Below are 26,145 nucleotides of genomic sequence, written 5' to 3'. Positions count from 1 at the left end.
TACCTTTCCAGAAAGTTAAGTAGCATTTCTTCCACTATGTCATCTTTTCCAAGACTATTACAGAAATATTCCATGAATCCAAATACAGATTCAAATATAGTTTTGAATTTTACTAAGGTTTATTTGTTAGCAATGATACCATATTTGAAGCCTTACTCACAATTAACAAGAATAAATGCCTAATAAAAACAAGAAAGCTGATGGCTCACACTTCTAATCCCAGTTACTCAAGACTGAAATCTGAGCATCATGGTTCCAAGCCAGTCAGGTAGGAGAGTCTATGAGACTCCTATTTCCAATTAACCAGCAAAAAGCCAGAAGTGGAGTTGTGGTTCAATTGGTAGAGTGCTAGGCTTGAGCACAAAGCCCAGGGACAGCACCCAGGCCCTGAGTTCAAGCCTAGCACCTGTTCTCTCTTCTCTCTCTCTCTCTTTCTCTCTGTCTCTCTCTCTCTCTCTCTCTCACACACACACACACACACACACAAACACACTTTCAATAATTTTTATTGAGACCCCAAATGACTGCTTTAAAAACCTAAAATGCAAAGTATTTGTAGCCATGTTGTTTTTCACTTAGTACATGAAAGATGGCCAGGAAAAAATTACATTCAATACAATTCCAAAATTTACTCAAATAATAATAATATAACAAGGGATAAATAAAAATAGCTCTATGGTCTTATCTGGGTGCAATGTTTCAGAATGACTTAATCTCCACCACAGACATGCTTATTAACTTGCATTGATGCCAACATTTCAGATATTTGCTAAGGCATTTAACCTGCTGCACTTAAGAAATAACCCAGTTCTTATATAAGGATAGAGAAGCAATTCAGATTTTTCAATATTTCCAAGAGGATATTTTATACCATAATTGGTAAATTTGTTTTTTAATAAATAAATTAAAACACTTGAATGAAAAAAATCCTTGAATCAACCAACTACTGATTCATCAAACACATGTGAAAAGAGATTATGGAAAAACAAGCAACTATAATGATTGAAGTATGTCTTCTATTATGCTAAAGCAGGGAAAAATACAAAGTAGGCAATGATAACTTCATAATCTTGCAACTCATTTGAATAAATTTATGTCTGAGTCAAGCAGAAAAGGTCAGATAAGGTGATTTAGGGAAATGAACTTTAAGATAGGTATTCAAATGTTTTTTTTTTCTTTCATGCAATTGTTTCTAACACATTTATAAGATTATTTCTTTGTTGCTTTGTATGTCCCTCCCCCACAGTATAACCGCTGCTTTCACTGTATTTGATGTCGGTATAATTTGTGGAGGGGAAGGGGAAAAACAAATCGTTTAAATAGGGATACAGGTGTATACAATGAGATGTACAAGTCATTATGTAGAAAACGAACATTACAACTTTGGTGTGGGGGGGGAGGGAGGGTTGGGGGGTCAGGGGGAGGATGGGAAGGGATGGGAAGGGGAAACAAAGGAGGAGGCTACAATGCTTGATAAGAAATGTACTCATTATCTTGCCCATGTAATTGTAGCCCCTCTGTACAGTATTTTCACAATTAAAAAAAATAAAAAAATAAAAGACTGAGATTTGGGGAAAAGCATCACAAAAAATAAATCTGTTTCTTAATCTCTTCATTTTTCCCATCCCTCCTCATTTTCCTGCCTGTTTGAAAAGATACACTCTGGAAGTATGTACAGGACTTAATGTCCTTACTGACCATACACAAATTGAATTCCTTGCCTTATAACATCAATAAAATCTGTCCACATAGAAAGAACATAAACTGCTTCTTCACAAGATGGCAGAAATTTGGCACATGACTTGAGGTTTATTTCAACAATCTGATTACTATTATCACCTAAGCAAACTTATTGTTTATCACCATTCTATTTCATTTGCTTATAAAAAGTAGAAGGATACATTTTGTTTTATAAGTCTGCTATGAACCAAATCAGGAAAACACTGCATACCTAAACAACTAGGGAAAAGAAAAGTGCAAGTCTTAACGTGTTTAAATAGGGATACAGGTTGACCCATTGTAACAATGAGATATACAAGACACTATGTTAAAAAATGAACTTTGCAATTTAGGTGGGGGGGGGGTGTACTTGTGGAGGTGGGAGGGAAGGGATGGTAGGGGAACAACAAAGGAGGAGGCAACAATGCGTGATAAGAATAGATCATGTCTAAGATTATTATTTTTAATATCATTTCCAAATCCTGCCTACCAAAAGAGTGTAAGCAAGAGTTTTCTAACTAAAACACTCAGGTATTTCTTGGGGAAAAAAAGCAGTAACTTAACTAAATGTGTTTGATAATCATGTTTGACAACTAAATATTGGAATTGCGACATTTTAAAATAAAAATAATACAATTTCTATTTTCCCACGGGCAGACTGTGAGAAATCAGCTTTCTGTATCTTAAACTGTAACTTCATCTACTGGGTTCTCTGTTTTTCTATTTATGGTCTCAATTCTAACTTCCTACTAATCTTTTTTTTTAGATATATAATCCACCTGTCTTTTTTGATCTAGGTATGAGAGGCAAAACAATATGTTGTTTAAAGGCAAAAACTTGATAGCTATTGGATTTAAATACTAACTTCAACTTAGCCCAAATGCTTGTTTGGTTCTGAGGCTTCAGCGGGAATTTGCATATAAGTGATTAGCATGATTCTGACACAAAATAAATATTATATTCTACTAGCAAAATCATTAATATGTATTACATTTCCATTGTGATCTTTTTCCTTGCCTTGCTCTCTGGCTTTCTATAAACTGCTTATAAATATCAAATCTATCCTATTTATTTTTTAAAATCCCTACAACTGTTAATTGTCAAACCTTCTTACCTATAAATTTCTTGAAAAGATAGGGTAATCTTCTTATCGCCAAAATCTCATGTCATTTTTTCCTGTATGAAGGAGTGGCTTCTTAGAATCCAAACTTTTCTTTTTTCCAGGCCCTTTAAAAAAGCAATCTCACATACTCACATTTTTTTCACTGAGAGAATCATTTAGAGCTCCAGGTATATTTTCATTTTTTTATTGTGAAAGTACTGTACAGAGGGGTTACAATTACATGGGCAAGATAATGAGTACATTTCTTATCAAGCATTGTAGCCTTCTCCTTTGTTTCCCCTTCCCATCCCTTCCCATCCTTCCCCCCACTCCCAGCCCCCTCAATCTTCCTCCCCTCCCCCCCACCAAAGTCCAGGTATATTTTCTTGCTGTACACTGCTACCTGAATATTCAACTAACACTTGATACTCAATCTAAAATTAAAATACTATCTTATCTTTTAAACTTGTTTGGCCTCTTCTATAATTATTACTATGTTAGCTAGTGACACTACCATCATCTGATCAATAGCATTACAATAATAGGCACCATCATAATAGTTATGAATACCAGTAGCAATTAATAAAACTCATTAAATATTCATCCTGTGCCAGGCATTATCCAGAGTATTTACAAATATTAACTTGAAGTTCAAAAGGTAAAGTTATGAAGTAATTATTATTATTGTTTAATAAAGAAGAAGCTCAAGTAACTTTCCAAGTATGTGTAGCCAGTTACAAACTTGAGGCTTTTTCTACCTTTGGAACATATACATGTAGTCACTTTATTATATAAATTTAGCTGGTAATCAGAAAGCTAGAATTCATCAGTGATTTTTCTTTTGTTTTCCTTCATTTTCATGTAGCCACTGTATTATATAGAATTTAGTCAGGTAATCAGAAAGATGGAATTCATCCGTGATTTCTCTTTTGTTTTTCCTTCATTTTCTCTATTGGGTTAATAGTACTTCTATTAGTTTTCATTCCAATTTCCCTCTCAAATATACTTCTTCAAGCATGAGTTTCAGCATTCTTCACATACAGTCCTTTCTGATCCATCTTTTCTAACCTTCAGTAATCCATGCTTCTAATTCCGGCACTTAGAAGGTTGAGGCAGGAGGATGGAAAATTCTAGGCAGACTTTAGTACTACAGAGTGAGTAGTGGTAGCTTGTTATTAAAATGAAACTCAAAAGAGAGAAAAAATAAAAGAAGTATGAAATTAGTATTAAGTTCTGGTGTGTTACTTCCCTGTTTTTATTAGCTCTCAATTCCTTTAAGGATAGAAAAGCTTCAGAAAACATATGCTATCTTTTCATAATCAAATCTGGTCAGTTTTCTGCTTGGGTGAATTATTCCAGGAGAGTGGAGATGCCAAATTAAGTCGAGGCTGTTTTCAGAGCTAAGTTCAAGCTTGTATCATAACTTACCAAGAGACTCTTGGATAATTAAAACCTGTGACAGTTCAAAGCTAGAGCCAAAACCAACCAAGGCTACCCCAAACCTAAAATAGGACATAAGAATCAAAGAAAGCTTCAGAGATAACATGTATTAAAATTTTGCAAGGCTGAATTTAAGGAACCAATGAGCTTCTCAACAGTACAACAAATAAAGTTGATAGTAAAAGTAAAAGTTCACAGAGCTCAGTAGGTAAATAAGATATAGTACATCAACTGTGTCTTCAAATACTTTCTTTATCTTGATTCGCTAGCAATATTTCTTAGGTCTCTGTAATCATGTGTAAATTAGAGGATATTCCCCTCCCTTTTGCTTGTTTGCTATGGATTGCCTCCCATCTTGGGCTCTATGAGGATCCAAGGTACTCTGTTACTGCATTGTGAGAAAGTGACAGGGCTTCTGCATCTGGAAGCAATGCAATGCGTCAGCTCAAGGGGAATAGTGGAGAGGCAGAAACAGATAAGCTGCTATCTGTTGGAGTGGCCATGAAGTAGGACATAGTGTTATGTTGACAGGCCACCCACAGCCCTGTAAGGGAGCCAGAGATATGCACAAGAAAGCAAATGCCAAATCTGTTTAGAGCTGCTTCCTTTTTAATTAACATGTTTGAGACCGACAGTACTTAACTAATCTCAGACATAAGTAAGTTATTATCAGCATGTATCAGTTAGGGGGTCTAAGAGCCCTTAGCAATTATTACAATTAGCGAAGAGGAAGCAGAGTTTGAATATTACTGGTAAGTGACTACTTTGGTACCGACAAGTGTATGGAAGCTAAGAAAATTCAAACGGTGCACAAGTATTTAAGACTCAGTAATTTTCCATAAGCAATTTATCTCCTTGCTGCCTTACTTTCATGTTAGTATAAGCTAAAACGCATGATATAAGTTTGCAAGTTAATGACTATTTGAAAATAATATTTAATACTTATGAGGCATTGAAAAGTATGTACTACATTGGACTGGATAGAAATGGAAAAGTCAAATTAATCTGTTAAGAGATTCAGAAGCAGATACATCCATATATCTATCTTGTTTTTATTCATTCAAAAACATTCACTGACTCCTAGACACTGGGCTAGATTCTGGAGGCATAATAATACAAAAAAAAAACAACAACAAATTCTTTCCCTGAAGAGGTCAGCAGTGCAAGAACATAGTTGTGGAAAATGTTAAGTTGGATCATGTCATAGAACATGCATTGTGGTATATTACAATGAATTATCTTCTGTTTAATTCTTACAATACAATAATGAAATATATATGTGATATGTATTTTGCCCCATTTGATAAGAAATAGGATTCAACTAATTTACATAGTCACACAGCTACACAGGTACAGAGGCAGAATTTCAATTTGAGGGATCTATGTTGGTTCAATGCTAGTTATTCAGTCTTCCACCATTCAGTTTTGACACTAGCTATTTTTTCATCACGTCAAGTAGTTTTTCAGTTAAGAACGTCAGGCTTGAATTTCTCCAAAACACAAATATCCATGAAATCTTTGACTTTCTTTGTTACTTGTTTTTCATAACAGTCTTACACTATTTTAGCATACATTAAAATTAATGTACATCTGTCAAAGCAAAACATTTCTTCTCATACTATCTCAAAATATTTGGGATATACTATCCTATGCCATGTTACTGAAATGAAATTACAGGGCCAATAAAGGAAGTACAAATCAAAATGATATTGAAATTTCAGGATGACTATCAAGAGTATGAGTAAAAGTACTGGCATGGATGGGAGGAAGAAGAAACACAAATGCTTCATTGGTGGGAATGTAGATTAGTGCAGCTACTTGGAAATCATTATGAAGACTCCTCAAAAAATTAAAAATATTTTAGTTTTTAGCATTTCTCTGAAAGAGTGTAAGATAGAATAAAGGTATTTGTATATCTATGTTTATTGCAGCACTATTCATGATAGCTAAATTATGGAAAGATTCCAGATGCCCTACAAATGATGAATGGATCAAGTTAATATGGTATATATATATATATATATGTGTGTGTGTGTGTGTGTGTGTGTGTGTGTGCGTGTGTGTGTGTGTGTGTGTGTAAATATGAACCCACTATATATACAATTATATATTACATATTATTGTGCATATATTATATAATATATAAACTATTGTGTATGTACACTATTATATATACATGCACACATATATTTGGAGTTTTATATATCCTAATACACATACATACACACATGTATGTATGTATGTATGTATGTATGTATGTATAAAACTCTTTCTCTTTCTATCCACACACAATGTGTGTTTGTGTGTGTGTGTGGATAGAAAGAGAAAGTTTTATTCAGCCATTAGGAAGATTGGAAACATGTCATTTGCAAGGAAATGAATGGATCTGGAGAAAAAAATCATACTGAGTGATATAATCAATCTCCAGAAAGACAAAGGGCATATGTTCTCTTTCATATGTGGATCTTAGACCCAAAATACAACCTCCCACATAAATACACAGAGCTGTATATGAATGATAAAGCTAAGTATAGTTTATATAGGAGTGAAACTCTATAGTCTAAACCTTTTGAACAATTAACAGACAATTTAACAAGTGAATGCAAGGAAATGAAACATGTTTTTGCTTTTTTTAATGGGGATTAGTGCGGAAGGAGGCAGATGAATGGAATAAGGAATGATGGACTGACACGGATGTACATATGTGAGAAAGGAAGTAGCAAACTTTATGGGATTGGAGGGCAGGGACAAGGGGGTTGGAGAAAAATGAAATATAAAATATTCTCCACGGGCTGATGGGTTGAACATGTTACAAATAGCACAGGTGACATTATTTTGGGTGGTTCTCACAACTTTGCTAGAAAGGGCCTAGTTGAAGGAAGAGTCTCAGGGGGCATGATAACCTCTGGTCTTTGAACTCTTCCTTTCTGCCTTGTGGCTGAGTTTAACATATACTGCATGCTCTCATCATGATGAAACCACTGATACTAAAAGAAAATAATCCTTCTGTTTACATATTTTAAGTCAAGTATTTGGTTGAGTGATTAAAAAAGCTACTAATATAGAAAACTGGTACCAGAGAAGTGTAGGTGTTGCTATCATTACACCTAACCATAAGATTCTTTTTGTTTTGTTTTGGTATTTTTTTTGCCAGTCCTGGGGCTTGAACTCAGGCTCTGGGCACTGACTCTGAGCTGCTTTTGCTCAAGGCTATTACTCTTCCCTTGAGCCACAGCATTACTTCTGGCTTTTTCTGTGTATGTGGTATTGAGGAATTGAACCCAGGTTTTCATTCATGCTAGGCCAGCACTCTACCACTAAGCCACATTTTGGAACTGGTCTACAGGAGGAATTTTGAAACATTTGAAGAAATGAAATAAACAAGTTCTAGAATGCTATAAACAGAACTTAAAGAAAGATTCTAGTTTGAGCCCCAGTATGAAGACTACAATGCTTTGTGGAATGTGCACAGTGAAGGCTAGGCTCAGGGGATTTTAGATGGGAACAGGTCTCTATTAGAAATCAGACTAGTGGCCATTCACATTACAATCTGGAAAAGAATTTCTCTACATTTTGTCCTTGTTCTAAGACTTTGAATGGAGCAGTTCACTTGACAGAATAAATTTTGAGAGAATACAGTATGCAGCTGTGGCAAGATTATCTCTGAGTATGTTTAATCAGGTTTATAATGAGAACAGTAAAAAAAATGATCAAGATGCACTGTACTCATAAAGTGACATGTTGAATTGAACCCTCACCCCCCAAAAATAAGACCTGGTAGGGCTTGTCAGAAAAGCTAGTGTAAACTGGAAACTAAAGAAATCATGATTTCTGGAGCCTGGAGAAATTAAAATAAGCCAAGCACTAGTATTGGGACAATAGGAAAGATGACTGGTGGGCGACATAGGAATTGTTTTCGTCCCACCATTTCAGGTTTAAGGGTAAAAAAGAGGGAACTCATTTGACACTTTTTCTTGGGGAAGTGCCTCTCTGGTGCCCATTTTGCGCAAGACTTTCTAGGAGATTGTTTCCCTGGATTTGTTTTTATCACATTCCGAGACTCCCAAAACCTTGGTCCAAAGGGGTCAGGCTGCTGCTCCAACTGGAAGGAGACTGTTGTAATCGACATGATGCTAGCTGTGTAGATAGGCAGAATACAAAGGTTCTGGGATCAAGGAATCTTCCACTCCGATTTCAAAGGAAAACTGAGGACAGGCATTGTGTGGCAGGGTTGTGATCCTTGCAGGCAGGCCCTGAAGGGGTGATGCACAAAGTAGTGAGGATGAAGCCTAAACTGCAGTGGAAATATCAGAATATCAGGTATGCTGTGAGCACAGGATGTCTGCCAAAGAAAGCTATAAGCACAAGTACAATCAGAGCAGGAGAGAGGCAGTTTGGACTGTACATAACAAGGGCAGAGGAGCTGGATTCCCAAGCTCATTGAAACTTAGATCATGATACCATATGCTCAAGATGCCAAAAGGAACTCTATATGTATTAATGTTTGCCTTGCTGTGTTTCAGTCTTTGACAACATCCTCTTTTCATGTTCTATTCCTTCCTTTTGAAATAGGAATGCTTACTCTGTGCCATTGCGTATTATTATTATTATTATTACTATTATTATATAAGGACTTAGGCTAATAGTTTTCCTTGACTCTCAAAGAAGACTTTGGAATTGGACTTTTAGACAATTCTGGAAATACTGTTGTTGTTTTTCTAGTCCTGGGCCTTGAACTCAGGGCCTGGGCACTGTCCCTGAGCCTCTTTATGCTCAAAGCTAGTGCTCCCACTTGTGGCACCCCACTCCCAGCTTTTTCAGCTTTTTTTTGGAGACAAGAATCTTACAGATTTTCCTGCCCAGACTAACTTCAAACTGTGATCCTCAGATCTCAGCCTCATGAGTAGCTACGATTATAGGCATAAACCACTGGTGCCCAGTGTCCTAAAACTGTGAAGGGGATGCTTAGAAGATGAGTTAATGTACTCCGAACTATGGAGGCAGCCATGAACCTCTGGGGAGCAGAGGTGGAATATTATGGTTTGAATAGGAAACTCTCCTGTAGCTTCCTCTGTTGAACCCTTGATGCCCAGCTGGTGGCACTATTTTGGGAAGTTCTGCTGATATTTGAAGGGAGAGCATGGTTGAAGAACATAGGTCTCAGAAGCTATGCTTTTGAATGTTATCACTGGTCCTTCCTTCCAGCTTTTTGGCTATTGTGTTAATAACTTTTTAAATAACCCTACTCCACCACGTCCTCCTTGCAAAACTTTTGAAACTGTGAGGAGGGGAAAAAAAGAGTATTTTTTCCCTTTTAAGTTTATGTCAAATATTTGGTCACAGTAATAAGACACTTACCTAAAATAATTCTATAAAATCACCGATCACCATTTAAGCTTCAGAGTTTTCAATTCTGTATTACTGAACAGAGGTAATTTTTAGATTACTAGAAGTAACTTCTTTAAGAAATGAGTATGTGTAAAAATTTAGCTGCCATAACTAAAATGTGTATTTATCAGCCCTTTATATGTCTCAAGTGTCATAGACCTTTGGTATCAATGGGCATATAGTTCCAAGGAGATCACCACTGAAGAGAAAATGTGAATGCTCAGGGTACAGAGCTCAGGACTACACTATAGATGCTTGAATCATTTTTTTGTAACACTTTCCAGCTTCCACTATATACAAGTCACCTTTCAACAAACCTCAAGCAGGTAGCAGAAGTGCTGAGCCTTTTGTTTTCATTGGAACAGGCAGAAAAAAAGCTGAAGATCTCTTGTCTTGTGTGACATATGTATTGACCTCCAAGTGTGAATGTAGAGCACTATTTATTCAGGTGAAAAAGCTCTGCATGTTGTTCAGCAATGATCAAACAGAGAAAATTCCAGAGAAGGTAACCGCGTGTGTGGCTTTCAACTGTTTCATTTCTGACCTTCAATGGCAAGCCAGAAAACATTGAAGATTTTAAAGTCAGTGGCAGTTTTTCCCCCAATAATTCTTTTCAGATAGAAGGTTTTATATAAATTTTGTACCTAAGCAACAGTCAGAGACATTGCAGGATGATTTCTTAATAGCCATGTAGCTTTTCATGGTAGCAATAAGGGCAATAACCTATTAAATTAATTTTGCAAATTTTTGTTACAAACTTTCTAATGATGGAAGCTAATGCTTTACATGTAGCTGGACTTCAGATAATTAAAAATAGTCATCCAGTTCTTTTACATTGTCTCATCATGATATATTTTGTTTTCAAATAGCTCCAAAGCACCTAACAACATGTTAGGTTAATGGTTTAAGGCTTAACCTTGATGTGAAAGAGTAGTAATGCCCATTTTGATGCAAATTCTACCCTCTGTGTATCTTGAAATCTTCTTGAAATAATAAGCCAGTAATTTTATACTCCATGAGTCTCAATATTACTACTTATTAAATGAGGATATTAAAACAGATCATTTACAAAGTTGATTTTAGGAATGACATCCAGGATTCTACAATAAATAACTAAAAGGTTGAGGAGATCCTGGGTGGTAAAGCTGGGTTTGACATGGGAATGTGAAATATGGGACTTTAATAAACAGAAAGGAGGGAGGAGCGCATTCCAAGGAAATGGAATAGGGTGAACTACAGGGAGGTGATGTAATAGTTTCAGAAGATGGGACCAAGTTGCTTGAGTGGAAACTAACACTAAAGAGCACTAGGGCAGAAACCTGATAGATTGAGCCAGATGCTGTAATGACTTAATTGTTTAGCTGGGGGTACAAGTTTTATTTTGGATATGAAAATATGTTCTAAAAATATAACTTTTACAAAGTGTAGTTTATTGGGAGTCCTAACAATGATAACTAGGGTGTGTTATGGGTATAAAAGTAATGCAAAAGCTACAGCAATTTAGGAATACAAAGGGCTTCACTTAGGCCAGAAGTGTCCCTGAAGTAATAAGAATATGTCAAGTAAGTTACCTTCAGTTTACTGCATTTAAAAAGATTAAAGAGATTAGAGAGAAATTTTTCATATTTTCATTTTTCCTAACAGAGTTTCCATGTCCTAATTCAAATGTCCGCTTCGAAAAGGCCGTCCTTGGAAGAATGATGCAAGAGATGGCATCGATCAAGATGCACAACACTCATAAACTGACATATTGAATTCAAACCCTTTTATACAACTGTTTAAAGCTGATAAAAATTATGCCAATAAAATTTTAAAATAGGTTGCTGAAAAATGGAAAAGAAAAGATCATCCTTCTGGTTCAGTATCAATGGTACAGTTAGTATTTATATTCTACTGAAATGTTCATATTCTTTACAATGAGAAGCTATATCCATGTACTACCACCACAACAAAGGCCTCAATGTGTTTATTTGTTTAAAAAAATCACACAAAATAATGAAAGCCAGGATAGTGTTTCCATGTTGACCCAATGTTTTCTCAACATATGTCTGTGTAATTATAATGAAGTAAAGAATTAATTCCCATGAAACTTTTAAGAAGTTAGACAATAATATTAGCATTACAAATGAGAGAATTTTTATAACTACTCTCAAAAGGATACATAAGAAGAGTACACAATTCTATAGGTACGTAAACATAAAGAGTAAGAACTGGGAAGTATACATATTTCACTAGATTGGATGGGGAAGTTAAAATATACACAGGATTTTTATTCTAGTATTAAAATAAAAGATTCATCAAAGTGACCATGAGTTTCTTTAAGTTTCAACATGTAGGCTATACTTGCTTAGTGCAAATTTGCAATTAAACTGTGAAAATGGTTCTTACCATGTTACCTCTGGGAGCTTTTTTCCAACTTAGTTCCCACAAGAAGATGAAAAATATTAAGAACCTGAATCATTCAGAATTACTTATGCCAGATACACTATGTAGATCCCATGGTAGGCATATTTAATGAGAGAGTCAATTGCTGCCTCAGTTCTAATTTGGCCTTTCCCAGTGTCCAATATGTTTCTCTCAAATGAACTGGTCCATGGGGAGCTTCAAAAAGTCAGGGTGTGTGAGGAGAAGGAACAGGAAAAAATCTCAGCATTATGACAGTTTTCTACAAGCTTCATTTTTTTAAAAAACAAAGTTATGTCAATTGCATTTCTGTGGCTTAAATTAACCAGAACATAGGTACCTTAATTAATCAAAAAATTCCCCTTAATACCAACTCTCACACACAATACTATTTCACTGTGGAGTAAAATATTTCTTCATTGTGCTGCATATGGTGCAAATTAGCACCTGCATAGTTCAGATATTAAATGAAAAACAGCTCTTTACTGGACTTATAGAGTTTTTGTATACAAGAAACTCTCCAACAGCCTTATGTCTTCCCTTATCAGATGTGGTGGTATGACATAATGAATGTAACACTTCAGTGCAACTGGCAAGATTTCAATTCCCAAGCACGAGGTCATATTTCCTTGCTCATTGTTTTGAATGCAGACATTACGCATTGGGTAGCTCATGCTGAAGCCTTGGATTTTTTTCCCCTCAGAGATCTCAAACTAAATCTGAGAAAGTAGTAACCCAAATATTTAATAACATTATGAAAATTTATTTTCTGTACAAAAGCTTCTAGAATAAGTGATAAAAACTCTAGAGAAAAATTAGGTGAATGTATGGGACCAAATTTACAGTTTTTTTTTCCCCTGAAGAAAAATTTAAAGCAGATAATATTGCATAGAATATTTTAAGGTTGAATTTCCTGCTTGTTGCCTTTAATAAAGCAACACTCACACACAAATTTTAAATGATTTTCTACTATATTTTGTATTACCCTTGATTACACAAAATAATATATACCAATATAATTATGATTGTATTATTTATATTAACTTTATGATTTTAATTGTGTTCAATCACAATCCTTTGGTTTGGTGTTAATATAATTTCATATAAACATCTGAAGTATCTTAATGAACAGAGAAATGTTGAGATGGTAGATATGAGAATATATAGGAAGATGTACATTTCCTTACCAAGAAAGAGGAAGTATGATGGTGGTTGTAATAAGAGTTTTATTGTAGTAAAGCACTAATAAATGATGGCAAATTATGGAAAAATCTTATGATTTGGTAATGAGAAGGAAATAGATTTCAGTTACAATAGAAGTGTAGTTGAGATAATATATTGACTTTTTGATTCTAATAAATTGAAATAGCACAGTTATTAGTTTAAAAAGACATGTTGGTATAATTAACAGAAAGGTACAAAAAATATACAAAATAGTCTTAAGACAATCCTAGGCAAATGAATTGTAGAACAACAGGGATATGATGTATTTTAACAAAGATTCCAAAATTGACAATAAGAAGTTTAGTAGGTTATAAAAGACAATATTGAGGTCAACCTTGGTTCAAAGTGAAATTTTAAAACGTCTTGAAGTATATGAAATTCTAAAAGTTATGAGAAATTGGCTTACTTGCCTAATGTTAAAATACTAGAACTAATTATGTACTGCTTAAAACTCAGAAAAGGAAATATAATGCAGAAAAGGAAATATACTAGATTTTCCTGATAACACACCAGTAACTTAAATATTTATTGAGCATCTGCTATGAATAAGGTTCAGTGTAAACAGTGCATGCTTACTAAACACCTCAGAAATTAGGTTAGCCTCAATCCAATTCTATCCTCAGAAATGCAAGTGCTACATGTAGTGTTAGGGATTGATTGCCAAGGCAGGTGTTATTCATATTTTCCAAAACTGGCATTATAAAAAGATTCCAAAAGTACTTGCCTTAAGCAATGAAGTAGTAAACATATGGAACTCATTATAACTTTAAAAGTTAAGCTAAAATATAAATGTGTTCAAGAGATAAAACATTAAGCTTAATGTTGATAGAACATAACAGGTTAATGAGACAAGGTAGAGTCTTTTAAGGTATGCCTGTGTGTATTACAAAACAAATAGTCTTCTCTGTTAAATATTTCTTAGAAATGACAAAATAAAACATTAGGTTCAATAACCAAGAGAAACTTATATAGGACATTTGACTTCATGAAATTTAGTTATTATGGACTAGATAGTTTTAGCTAGAAAGCATAATGATTTCTAAAGATTTAAGATTGGACGCTGGGTGCCAGTGGCTCACAGCTCTAATCCCAGATACTCAGGAGGCTGAGGATCATGGTTCAAAGCCAGCCCTGGTAGGAAAGGCTATGAGATTCTTATCTCTAATTAACTACCAAAAGCCAGAAGTGGGGCTGTTAGTCAAGCAGAATACTAGCCTTGAGCAAATAAAAGTGGGAAAGTGCCCAGGTCTAGGTAACCACCAATTTTTTTGCCTTTTTTTATTAATAAGTTTTTTTTATTGTGAAAATACCAACAGAGGGGTTACAATTACATGAGCAAGGTTATGAGTACATTCTTATGAAGCATTGTTGCCTCCTCCTTTGTTTACCCTTACCATCCCTGCCCTCCCAGCTCCCCCCCAGTACCCCGCCCAAAGTTGTAAAGTTCCTTTTTCGACATAACATCTTGTACATCTTATTGTTGCAATGGGTCCACCTGTATCCCTAGTTAAACAATTTAACAATTTGTTTTTTCCCTTCCTCTCCCCAAATTATACCAACATCAAATACAGTGAAAACTGTTTTCACGGTAAACACCAATTCTGATCACATTATACATCTTATACCTTTTGCCATCTACTAAATCACATTGGCTAATCCCATGGTATCTTACATTGCAGTTCTAATTTCATCCTGATCTTTATGCTCTTCCTTTCTCTCAATGTTCCAAATACATTTCTGTTTTTCCCTGTCTTTTTACATCTAAAGGTTCCTGAGTAAAGAAATGTACAGACCTAATTTTTTCTGATGCCAAAGTAGAAATGTCCTTTGTTGCTCAAGTTTCCAGCATTCAAATTTCAAATGTTAATTTATTTTTTCCTTCATGAGTCTCTAAACATTCACTCTGGCACTAAACACTTGATGATTACTCTTGCTGACTATTTCTCTGTGCACATCTGTGTCCAACCTATCTTTCATCCTTTGTTAGACTTCTACTCTATCAACCTTCTGATAGATGGAACAATAGCCAATATGAGTCTGTAATTGATAATAACAGAACCTACAAATATAGATGGCCATAGGAAGGAATATATGCAATATATGTCAACAGAGAAGGTCAATCTCATACTCATAAAACTTGTTAAGAGTAGGTAGGGAGATTTGAACAGTAATATACTGTGTTACCAGAATTAATATTTCAGTTTTCCTAGTTGATGATGGAGGAATCAAGCTCAAAAAATTTCAGTAGCTTGCTGTTGACCATGCAGATAAGTCAACATTGGAACTTGATTCTTAACTTTCCTACTTCTAAAATTGTTTCCATTTTTAAATATTGTATTCTGATAATTAGATTATTAATATTTTTAACAGTGTGGTATGCAGTAATAAAAGCCCTGAGATACTAATTGCTTTTATTCTTGGGATCCCTTGCCTAGCTGAGAAAGGAGAAAAAATGTTGTTGATAAATGAAATTCATATGGAACCTCAAGAGATTTCTAATAGCCAAAGTAGCATTGAAAAATAAGAAAATCAGAGGCCTCAACCCCCAGATTTCACAGCCTACTGAAACTACATTAATCAAAGTGTACCCTTTTCAACAAACAGAGTAAAACTGGATACCTACTTGTAACAAATTAAAGTTGGGTTATTACATTAAACTACAGACAAAAATTACCTCAAAATGGAGGTAAGCATAAGATCTAAAACTATAAAATTCTTAGAAAGAAATATCAAAGAAAGTTTCAGAACCTTAGTATTCACAATGATTTCTTAGCTATGATACCAAAACAGAGGTAACAAAAACTAGATAAATTGAATTTAATAAAACTAAAACGTTTGTTCACTAAAGGAGATTCTCAACAGAATAAAAAAGCAACACATGGAATGAGAAAATATTTGTAAATTACACATCTGAAAATGTATTAGTAACCAGAATATATAAACAAATTCCTACAACATTGCCAACAGCAACATTCAATCAAAATCCCAATTAAGACATGGACAATAAACTAGAACATACTTTTCCCAAAGCAATAGAAAAGTTCAATGAATGCATGAAAACATTCTCAACAACAAATGAACGTATAGCATGCACTAAGGTGAAATATTATTCAGTCTTAAAATGGAATAAAATGCTGAACATAGTACAACATGGATGAAACTTGAAGACAATTTATACTAAATAAATCAGTTAAAATAATACTGTGTGATTCCATAGGGGCAGAAAGCCTGGTGGTTCCCAAGGGTAGGGCTAATTACTGGGGAGAAAAATTATTGTTCAGTGGATGCAGAGTTTCAGCCTTAAGAATATGAAATAGATTGGTACCTGTGGTCGCTGCATAATATAAATGTATTTAGTACCATTAAATGTACACTAAAAATTGGTAAAATGATAGATTTTATATAATGTACATTTTACTAGAATAAAAAATCTGGTTGATAAATACATTTGTATCTCTGTAAGCCTTAGTTAAAAGTAATCATTCATCTAAAAAATTTAAATTCTTATGGTCTAAAAATAATGCTGAAAGTTATGGAGGTACAATTTCTTATAGAAAGTTAAAAACAATGAAATAGCAAAAATCTTTATGAACCTAATTTATAATTTCTAAGATTCTCTCTCTATATCTATTTCAACATAGAAGTTAAAATTAAGGTAAGAGAGATATACTTCCAGTTAGGGTAATTAGATAATTCTTTGTGGGAGAGTAGGAATTGTATAGTTTATAAATTGTAAGATTGTATTTGTAGAGCTGAGGCTGAGACACTGGGACAAAAGCGCCTACTAAAGGCCTGGTCACTAGAAATAATGACTTGAGTATGATGAACAGAAGCAATTCTATTTTTATGTTGCCGTGATACAAAATAAGTTATTGTTCTTTTGTTGATTTTTTTTTTATTTTTATTAAGCAGTTGTACAAAGGGGTTTCAGTCACATAAGCCAGGTTATGAGAACAATGCATCTTGACCAATATAATGCCTTCCATCATTCTCCCCCATCTTTCCCTATTCCATCCCTATCCTCACATTACTGAGTTCAATATTTATATAATGTACATTGATTATAAAGACTGTTTGCTCAACATCCTTCCCTCTATTTCCATGTCCCCCTTCTCCTGAAACCCTCCTCACCACCAAGTAATTTCTTAACCTAAAGCGAATGGGAAAATAAGTGTCTCAACTGCTACTGAGGCATGAGACCTCAGAAAACTCATTTCAATTTCTCTGGCTTCTATAAAGAGGCTAGGTTATCCTTGATTATCCTCAAAGTACCTTTCTAATTTCTAAGCTGGCAAAAATTAACCAACAGTACTTAAACATACCATGAGAAGAGTTACATCTGTCTATATACTTTAGAGTAAGAAAATTAACATATGTTAATATGGGTTTGCCCCTTTATCCAGATTTGACACATAATTTCAGTATTGTTAATCATTTATCTACAGACCAAGGTATCTTAGATGTCAAACTACTGACAACTATTATTGGTCATTGTTATTGATGGCTAAATAGGATTGTTGATTATTTCCAACTGCAAGGAATATCAGCTACTCTTATTATTTATTATATGATAGTTTCCAATAATGCTTGCAAAAGTCTGGGTCCACTTACTTAGTAAAGGAAGAAACTCTGGGTTTATCCTCATAGTTCTAATAATCACAACTTCTAAATTTACAATTTCCCATTAGAGACAGCAGGAAATGTTTGGCTTTTGTTTCTTGGTGAAAACAGCACAGCATGGTGCAGTTTACCCTTCACTAGAGTGTCACTTAGACTTAGGTCATATTATGCCTTTCAAAGAGCTTCAAATTTTGTTTGCCAAAAAGATGGCTTACACCAGACAGACATTACCCTTTCCCAAAGCGTTAAATTTACATACAAGACAAAATGTATAGAAATAAAGAAACAGTGATGAAGGGGAAAAAAGTTTAAATAAAAAACAAGTCAAGAAGCAAAAATAACATAAAACCTTTCATTTCCATTTCTTAGGGTTCATTTCAATAAGTATCATTTTATATGATCATATGCCCATAGCTATGAAGCCTTTGTGATCCTCTCCTAATAATATCCTCCTTTGGTCTCACTGTGCAAATATCTGGAGTCCATATCCAAGTGTGTGTTTTCACCTTTTACCATCCAATGTGTTTATGTTTAGATTAATAGGCACTTCCTAGTTACAACAAATGAGGGAAACCATGGAGCCTGTGTTGTTTTGGGTCTGGCTTACTTTGCTTAATATAATTTTATCCAAGTCTTTCCATTACCTTATGAATGGTACAATAGCATTCTTTCTGATGAAAGCATAGAATTCCATTATATATACATAAAAATAATGGCATATATATATATATATATATATGTATTTCTCACAATTTCTTGATCCATTTGTCCACTGAGGGCCATCTGGTTTGATTCCATATCTTAGCTATGGGAAACAATGCTACTATCAACATGGTTGTGCTGGTGTGTGGCCTTGTTTGTGTTCTATTGGATAAATGCCCCAAAATGGAATTGCTGAGTCATAGGGAAGATCTATGTTTCTGCATGGCAAAGGATATAGCTAGCAAGATAAATAGAATGCCCACAGAATGGGAGATTTTTTTTTAATGAGCTATGCATTAGACAAGGACCATATATCTAAAATATATTTAGAGCTCAAAAATTTAAACCCCTAAAAATAAACCTCCAAAGAAGCAAAAACCCAATTAATGAACAAGCTAAAGACTTAAAAAGAGACTTCTCGAAGAAATAAGAATGATCAATAGATATTTAAAGAAATGTTCAACATCTCTGGCCATAAAAAATGCAAATTAAAACATTTAGATTCCACCACACCCCAGTTAGAATGGCCATTATCAAGAAAACTAAAAATAACAGATGCTGGTGGAGATGTGGCCAAAGGAGAATGCTACTACAATGTTAGTGGGCACGTGAATTTGTTCAACTACTCTGGAAAGCAATGTGAATTATTTGCTTTTGGGTTTGTTTTTGTTTTGTTTGCAACAACATCACAGACTCAAGCTTGCCTGGTATGCCTAGCCTCAAAAATGGGTGTGGCTTCACTGCTGTGTACAGCCACCCCTCCTCAAATATAGATCTCAGGCCAGGTCTCCAGCCTTTCCACAGCAGAATAACTGAACGAAGTTAGTATAATGGTTTCAGGGACCCTCTTACTAACCAGGATAAAGATCATTCTTCCTTTATGTCTCCATTCAGGGCAGAAGCACAGATATTCCCAGAACAATATTTTTCAAGAGCCAAGGAAAGTCCTCTTCCCTTGCAATCCTCCCAGTAGCCTTTCCAAGAGGCTCCCAAATTCACCTCATATTCTCACCAGCATTGTTACAGAAGGACAGAGGATTGCAAACATGATCCCTAACCCTCAGGTCTTTTTTCCTTTCTATTACCACCATTCTACTTCAGCAAGCCCCTGCAAATAGACAGGCAGTCATCCCTTTGGCATTCTTTATATATAAAACCATCCTTCTGAATTCTACTTCATGAATAAGTATAAGCAAACAGATTAGGGTACTAGAGGAGCAATTGAACAATTGAGTTTTCCAGAACTAAGCCTTGATAATGCTAAGTAGAAGGTGAAGGAATTGAGATCCTCAAAGTTTGTGTTTTAGGGCTGGGAAGGTGGCTTAGTGGTAGAGTGCTTGCCTAGCATGCATGAAGCCCTGGATTCGATTTCTCAGTACCACATAAACAGAAAAAGCCTGAAGTGGTGATGTGACTCAAGTAATAGAGTGCTAGCCTTGAGCAATAGAAGCTCAGGGACAGTGCCCAAGCCATGAGTTCAAACCCAGGACTGGCAAAAAAAAAGAAGTGTTTTAAGTTTCTTTGGCAATTTATGGAAAATCAAAATGTTATACTTTTCCCTATTAATTCTTTCTTCATCCGCTATGTGATCATCTTTGTCAAACACACAGCTGGGTGTCTTATCTATTCATAAGGAAGAAATAAAAAACCATTGTGATTTTCCTGGATATTACCTTTTGTTACAGAATAATCAAGTAGAAGTGTCCAGCTGGAAATACAAAGACAAAGATCTGAAGGCTGAACTGAGAATATTGATACTGATATGGAAATGAAAATTTGGTCCAGAGATTGACTCTCACTGTCAAAGGAGCGAAGAGGCACTGGAATAAATCCTTAGTGAATGTCTAGATTGGAGATTTGATAGAAAAGGAAAAGATAAAGACACAAGACACAAGAAATAATCCTAGATGTGTGAAAAAGACCCTAAAAATGCAAAGTCTCAGAAATTATCATAGGAAAAATTTAAAATATGGATTGATTTCTAGTTCTAGACAAGATAAAGTAGATCTAATCCTCTCTGTTTCTCCACCTTACAACTGAAATCCCAAGATATAACATAGCAGACACTTTCTGAATATTATGTAAAATAGAAGCTGTATTTGGGAAGAAAATGAAGGTCCATTTAAATAGGCAGTTGGTGGCCAATAAAAAGAGCAACTAAATAGGAAATATACTCATTACATTACTCATGTAACTATAACCCCTCTATACAGTGTTTTTACAATAAAAATATATACAAAAGAAAAAGAGCAAGAGACAGGTAAGGGGAGGGTCTGGTGGTGGAAGTGGCTGGTTTCTATGGGAATGATCTGGAAAGAAGGGAGAGCAGAGTCTGGGTAGAGGGGGATCTAGAACCAGAGAATTCTTATAAAAGATACCTGTACAAAGGAAGAGGAAATACTTCCAGACGTAAGAGTCAGATGATGCAATAGAAGGTGTGGATAAATTTGCTTTTCTGAAAGTTACTCTTGCTTGATGCTGAGTTAACCAAAATTGTGAACTTTTCCTGCTTCCTCCAGCTCACCCCTCTGGAAGGCCTCAACTTTGAAATGAAATCTTATGTTCATGTATCTAGAATAAGCAGAGAACACATCTGTGAGCTTTGTCCTCACAATCTTCTACTACTAGTGTCCATTTTCCATTGCAGGCCTGGAGGCAACTGGTGCTGCTTGGGGCAGAGGAAAGCATATTGCGCTGCTGGGATTACAGGTGAGCCACCAGCGCTCACCTCAAACACTTTTAAAAAGAACAATATCTCTAGCATTCTTTCGAGGTTACTAGGAATTTGCAGAGTGTATAAGAAATACTCAAAATTATTTTTCCAACTTTCCATGCTAGTAATGTTCTTATTTCATATTAAACTGCAACAGTAATTTGGTGTGTATCAATTTTTTTTAAGTCTCAAAGTGTTCAGTGCAAATATTGAAGCCTTCCAGAAGATAAAATTACTTTGCATGCCCTTTAAGCTCCGTTGAGCTATGCACATTCGACACTCTATGGGGTAATTTGGTGCAGCTGCTCATTGAAGGAGCCTGCTAGAGGAAATCCTTAAGGCAATTTGCAGCCAGCCCGCTTGTACCTTCAACTAGAGAGTGGGGAGAAGTTCTTCCCCCAGAAACGAGAAGGGGGGGGTTGTATCCTAATAATATCTCTGTGATATAAGTGAACAGTTTTGGTAAAATGTAGTTGGAAGCTTTCCAATTATCCTCTTGGGGAACCATGTTTAGAATGCCAGTAGCTGATATTCACATAATCGCAATTTCAATTTCACTTCGAGAATATTATTAGGCATCTTTTGTCTCCCATCTTTGGAACAGCTGTGTCTTACAATTGACACATCTCCTCACTGCTTCAAGCATTTTAAGAAAATGAAATGAGAATTGTATTTAAAACCAAACCATATTTGCGAAAGGAAAAAAAAAAAAGGACTATGCCCTTAGAAGATGAAGGGATTGTTCTTTATTTGTTCTTCAAGAACAACATATCAGGAAAATGACGGAAGAGATGACATCGATCAAGATGTGTTATACTCATAAATCCATATGTTGAACTGAAATCCTTTCGTACTTAAAGATAATAATAATATTTAATACAAATACTTAAAGATAATAATAAAAAGAGCAAAATAGCTGGGCACTGGTGGCTCACACTCTTATCTCCAATTAACTTTCAGAAAAGTGGAAGTGGTGTTGCAGTTCAAACTGGTAAAGTGCTAGTCTTGAGCAAAAGAGCTCAGAGACAGTGCCTAGACCTGAGTTCAACTGACATTTTAAAAAAGAACAAAAGGGCTAGGAAGGTGGCTCAGTGGTAGAGTGCTTGCCTTGCATGCATGAGGCCTTGGGTTCGATTCCTCAGCACCACATAAGCAGAAAAAAAAAAGCCGAAAATGGCACTGTGGCTAAAGTGGTAGAGTGCTAGCCTTGAGCTGAAGAACTGAGGGACAGCGTCCAGGCCCAGAGTTCAGGCCCAGGACCGGACCACCCCTCCCCCCCCAAAAAAGAGCAAAAAACTCTGAAGCCAGCATAGTTGTGGAACCCACTTACATCAATTCTTTCTACAAGGATCCTTCTGGTTTTATAGATGTGAGTTTAATACACATGACGTATATTATATTGTAATTCTAAAACCTTTGTTTTTAAAATTGTTTTTTCATTAACATTTAGTTGGGTATCAATAGAAAACTGTTATTGTAGTTTTTTTTTGAGGGGGTCTGGTAGTGGGGCTTGAACTCTGGGCCTGGGCACTGTCCCTCAGCTCTTCAGCTCAAGGCTAGCGCTCTACCACTTGAGCCACAGCGCCACTTCTGGCTTTTTCTTTTTGCTTATGTGGTGTTGAGGAATCAAACCCAAGGCCTCATGCATGCAAGGCAAGCGCTCTACCACTGAGCCACCTTCCCAGCCCTGTAGTGGTTTTTTTAAATAGGAAAATCCTCTCTTTCCTAGGAAATCCTGTCTTCCTACCCATTGCAGAGAAACTGCTTAATAAAAAGCTGTATTACTAAAATTGACCTGTGTATACTTGATGAATGACCAATAACTTAATAGATAACACACATTCTAAATCAGTTTCACTGAAGTCTTTGACTGTGTTTATTAATTTTGAATAGTTTAAAACTCCCAGACATGCATCTTTAGAAAGTTAATAAATTAATTGTCACCTTATATTCACTTTTGATGTCTTATAAAATTTCAAAAATCTATCAATTAAAAAAAACCCTACAGTCTGTGGGTAAGGGAAAGCTCATGGCAGAACTGTGCACAATATATGTGAAGAGAAACTTAGTACTGTTATCACTCCACATCCATGGATGGATGGAATACCACAGAAAGTGATGGAAGAAAGCTGAGCAAAAATAAAGCTTTGACTTCAAACACAAGCAGATTTGATCCATATGGAACAAACACGTTTTCCACTTGTGGAATTTGTAAAAGTTCTAAACACCAACTGGGTCCTCATTAATGCCAGGACTCTGCCTTCCAAAAGGGCACTTGTGAGATGTGTGAAAAAAAAGGTTTTGAAAGCCAGGAACTACAAAAAAAAAAGTCTGTCTAGATGTACTGATGAAATTTCTGTGATATTACTCTCTAGGATACTACTTCTTTCTATGTGATGAAGTTTCTGTGCTATTACTTTCTATGATATTACTCCTTGCTTTGAGTTTTCAAGAATAACATAGATGTTCATATTACAAAATGACCTTTTCCAACATATAGACCAGTAGTCAGTTTTCTGTTCTCAAGAATCTCTGATTAGCCACTAATCTGTTAAGTGACTATTTTTATGAGTATTTATTGAATTATAATAAGTGGCCAATTTAATTTAAAAATTCCATATGGACATTTTATTTAATATATTTGATGTAATTATTATCCTCTCCATTTTTGCCATTTATGAATATTCCAAAAGTGAGATGAGCTTTAATATTTTGCTCTGAACTTGGACTGGACATTCTTCCTTCATTCCCTGTCTGTGTAATAACTACTAGAAACTGAAATCCTTTGATAACTTGTAGGCTCACCAGATATTATCTAATGATGCCATAGTAATTAGTCCAGGCTCAGATGAAGTTAAAATTGGATATCTTTTCAATTTGTTCTTGAAGGCAAAGTACCAGGTTCTTTCATATAAGAACAAGAATGCAAAGAGCACTCATTTGTCAAGTGAACACATTGCACTGCTTCAGAAAAAAAAAAAGACATGAATTATACGGCTTATCTTGAATCATAAATGTCACAGAAGCCAGGAAAATAGTGTGTGTTGATGACAGTGCTCAACTTAGTTCAGGTGTCATGAAAACGAATTGCATTCTCTGAGAAAGCTCTTTGTAGCAGGACACAAACCATTTCTCCACACAACCTCCCCCCCCCCCCAAAAAAAGTATATAGAGCATAGTAGAACAAATTAAAATTAATGTGGTATCTAATTTGTTGGTACTGGAAGATCAAGTTGCTATAGTAATCACTCTGGAGAAAATAAATTTGAAAAAGACACATCATAGATCAATGAAGCCATTTGATATTTTTTCCAACATATATAATACAGCTGAATCCAAATGGGGCTGAAAACTACATGTGAGGGGCAGAAAAACAGATAGTGAAAGTGGCCTCACTAAAAATAGAGAGGCACGGAGTCTTATTTGCACCCCTGGGCAGTAACCTTAACCTGAGACAGCCTACTCCTTGTTTTAAAAATAAAAAGAGAAGGTATTGGAGAGGGGTGAGGAAGTACATATCCATTTAATAATCGTTTAATACAACAGGTGCACATACATGTCATAGAAGTATGGGGCTAAGAAAGGGAAATGAAGATGGAAATAAGCAGCATGTCACATTCACATTACAGAGTAAAGTTAGGGAATATTGTCTCTGATGATCTTTGGATCCACATTCTCCATTTGAGGAATCATCCAGAATGAATCTGAGACCAGCAACCAAGCAGGATAAATCAATTCTGCAACAAGGGGTGAGCTCATGCTCATTTTTGTGATATTGAAGGAGTTCTTGTCTAGGGTATTTCTGCAGAAAAAATGTCAGACAGCTTAGTAAAGAGCCAAGAGACAAGCTGAGTAGGATGTCCACAATATGTGGGAACATGACCGGGAAGAAGGAGGAGGATTTCAAGGAAGAGCCTGAATATATATATATATATATATATATGTATATATATATATATATATATATGCATATATATATTCAAATAACTATGACTACTGTATTCACAATAAGCATTTTTGTTCCTTTAAAGTAAATAAAATATTATAACCTTATCCAGACAAAACTAAAACATAATGTAAAGAAATATATAAGAACTGTGTGTGTGTGTGTGTATGTTTGTGTGTGTGTGTGTGTGTGTGTGTGTGTGTGTGTGTGTGTGTGTGCAAGCGTGCCAGTCCTAGAATTTGAACTCTGGGCCTGGGCACTGTCTGTGAGATTTCATGCTCAAGGCTACAGGTTCACTACTGGCTTTCTGTAGTTTTGAAGATAAGAGTCTCACGGACTTTCCTTCCCAGGTTAGCTTTGAACCTTGATCCTCAGGGCCTCTTGAGTTGTTAGGATTATAGGAGTGAGTCAAGCACACCCAGCAAGAAATGTATTTGAACAGCCCTATGTAACCACCACCAAATTAGACATTCCCAGTACTTTTTTGCCCCTTACTTGCCCTCCCTGATTACACCTATTTCCTTTTCTCCCAGAGGAAACTACCACCCCGAAATTTATGTTCCTCATTTCTTGCTTTTCTCTATAGTCTTGCCAAATATAGAAATATATATCTTATAAAACATTGTTAATAAAAATTTTTAAACTTGCTGAAAGTTTACCTCATGCAGAGAATTTACTTGATGAAATATTTCTGGCATCACTAAAGTTCGACATCCATTAGCTGTAGTATTTTTTCATCAAAAATGTACAATATCACTTCTAATGGGAAACACTTATTGGCATCATCAGTCAGCTTCAAGTTCTCATCAGATAAAAATTTTAGTGTGGCATTCGCAGCCTAATTTGTAATGCCTGTTTTGAAAGACTGGATCATAGCACTAAATTGTA

General features: G+C 35.3%; 1 protein-coding gene and 1 pseudogene across 1 annotated transcript in view; one reads left to right on the top strand and one right to left on the bottom strand.

Annotated features, from left to right (window-relative positions):
• Positions 1-26,145, bottom strand: part of Cfap299 (cilia and flagella associated protein 299) — a 577,316-nt gene that overhangs the window by 264,052 nt on the left and 287,119 nt on the right. The window lies entirely within an intron of this gene.
• LOC122106810 lies at positions 17,658-23,650 on the top strand (annotated as a pseudogene).

The sequence above is a fragment of the Dipodomys spectabilis genome, unplaced genomic scaffold (assembly GCF_019054845.1).
Source record: "Dipodomys spectabilis isolate Male_0828 unplaced genomic scaffold, ASM1905484v1 ptg000043l, whole genome shotgun sequence".
In the NCBI taxonomy this organism is placed as follows: Eukaryota; Metazoa; Chordata; class Mammalia; order Rodentia; family Heteromyidae; genus Dipodomys; species Dipodomys spectabilis.
The sequence above is the reverse complement of the archived record's forward strand: the minus strand, read 5'-3'. Positions and strand labels throughout refer to the sequence as shown.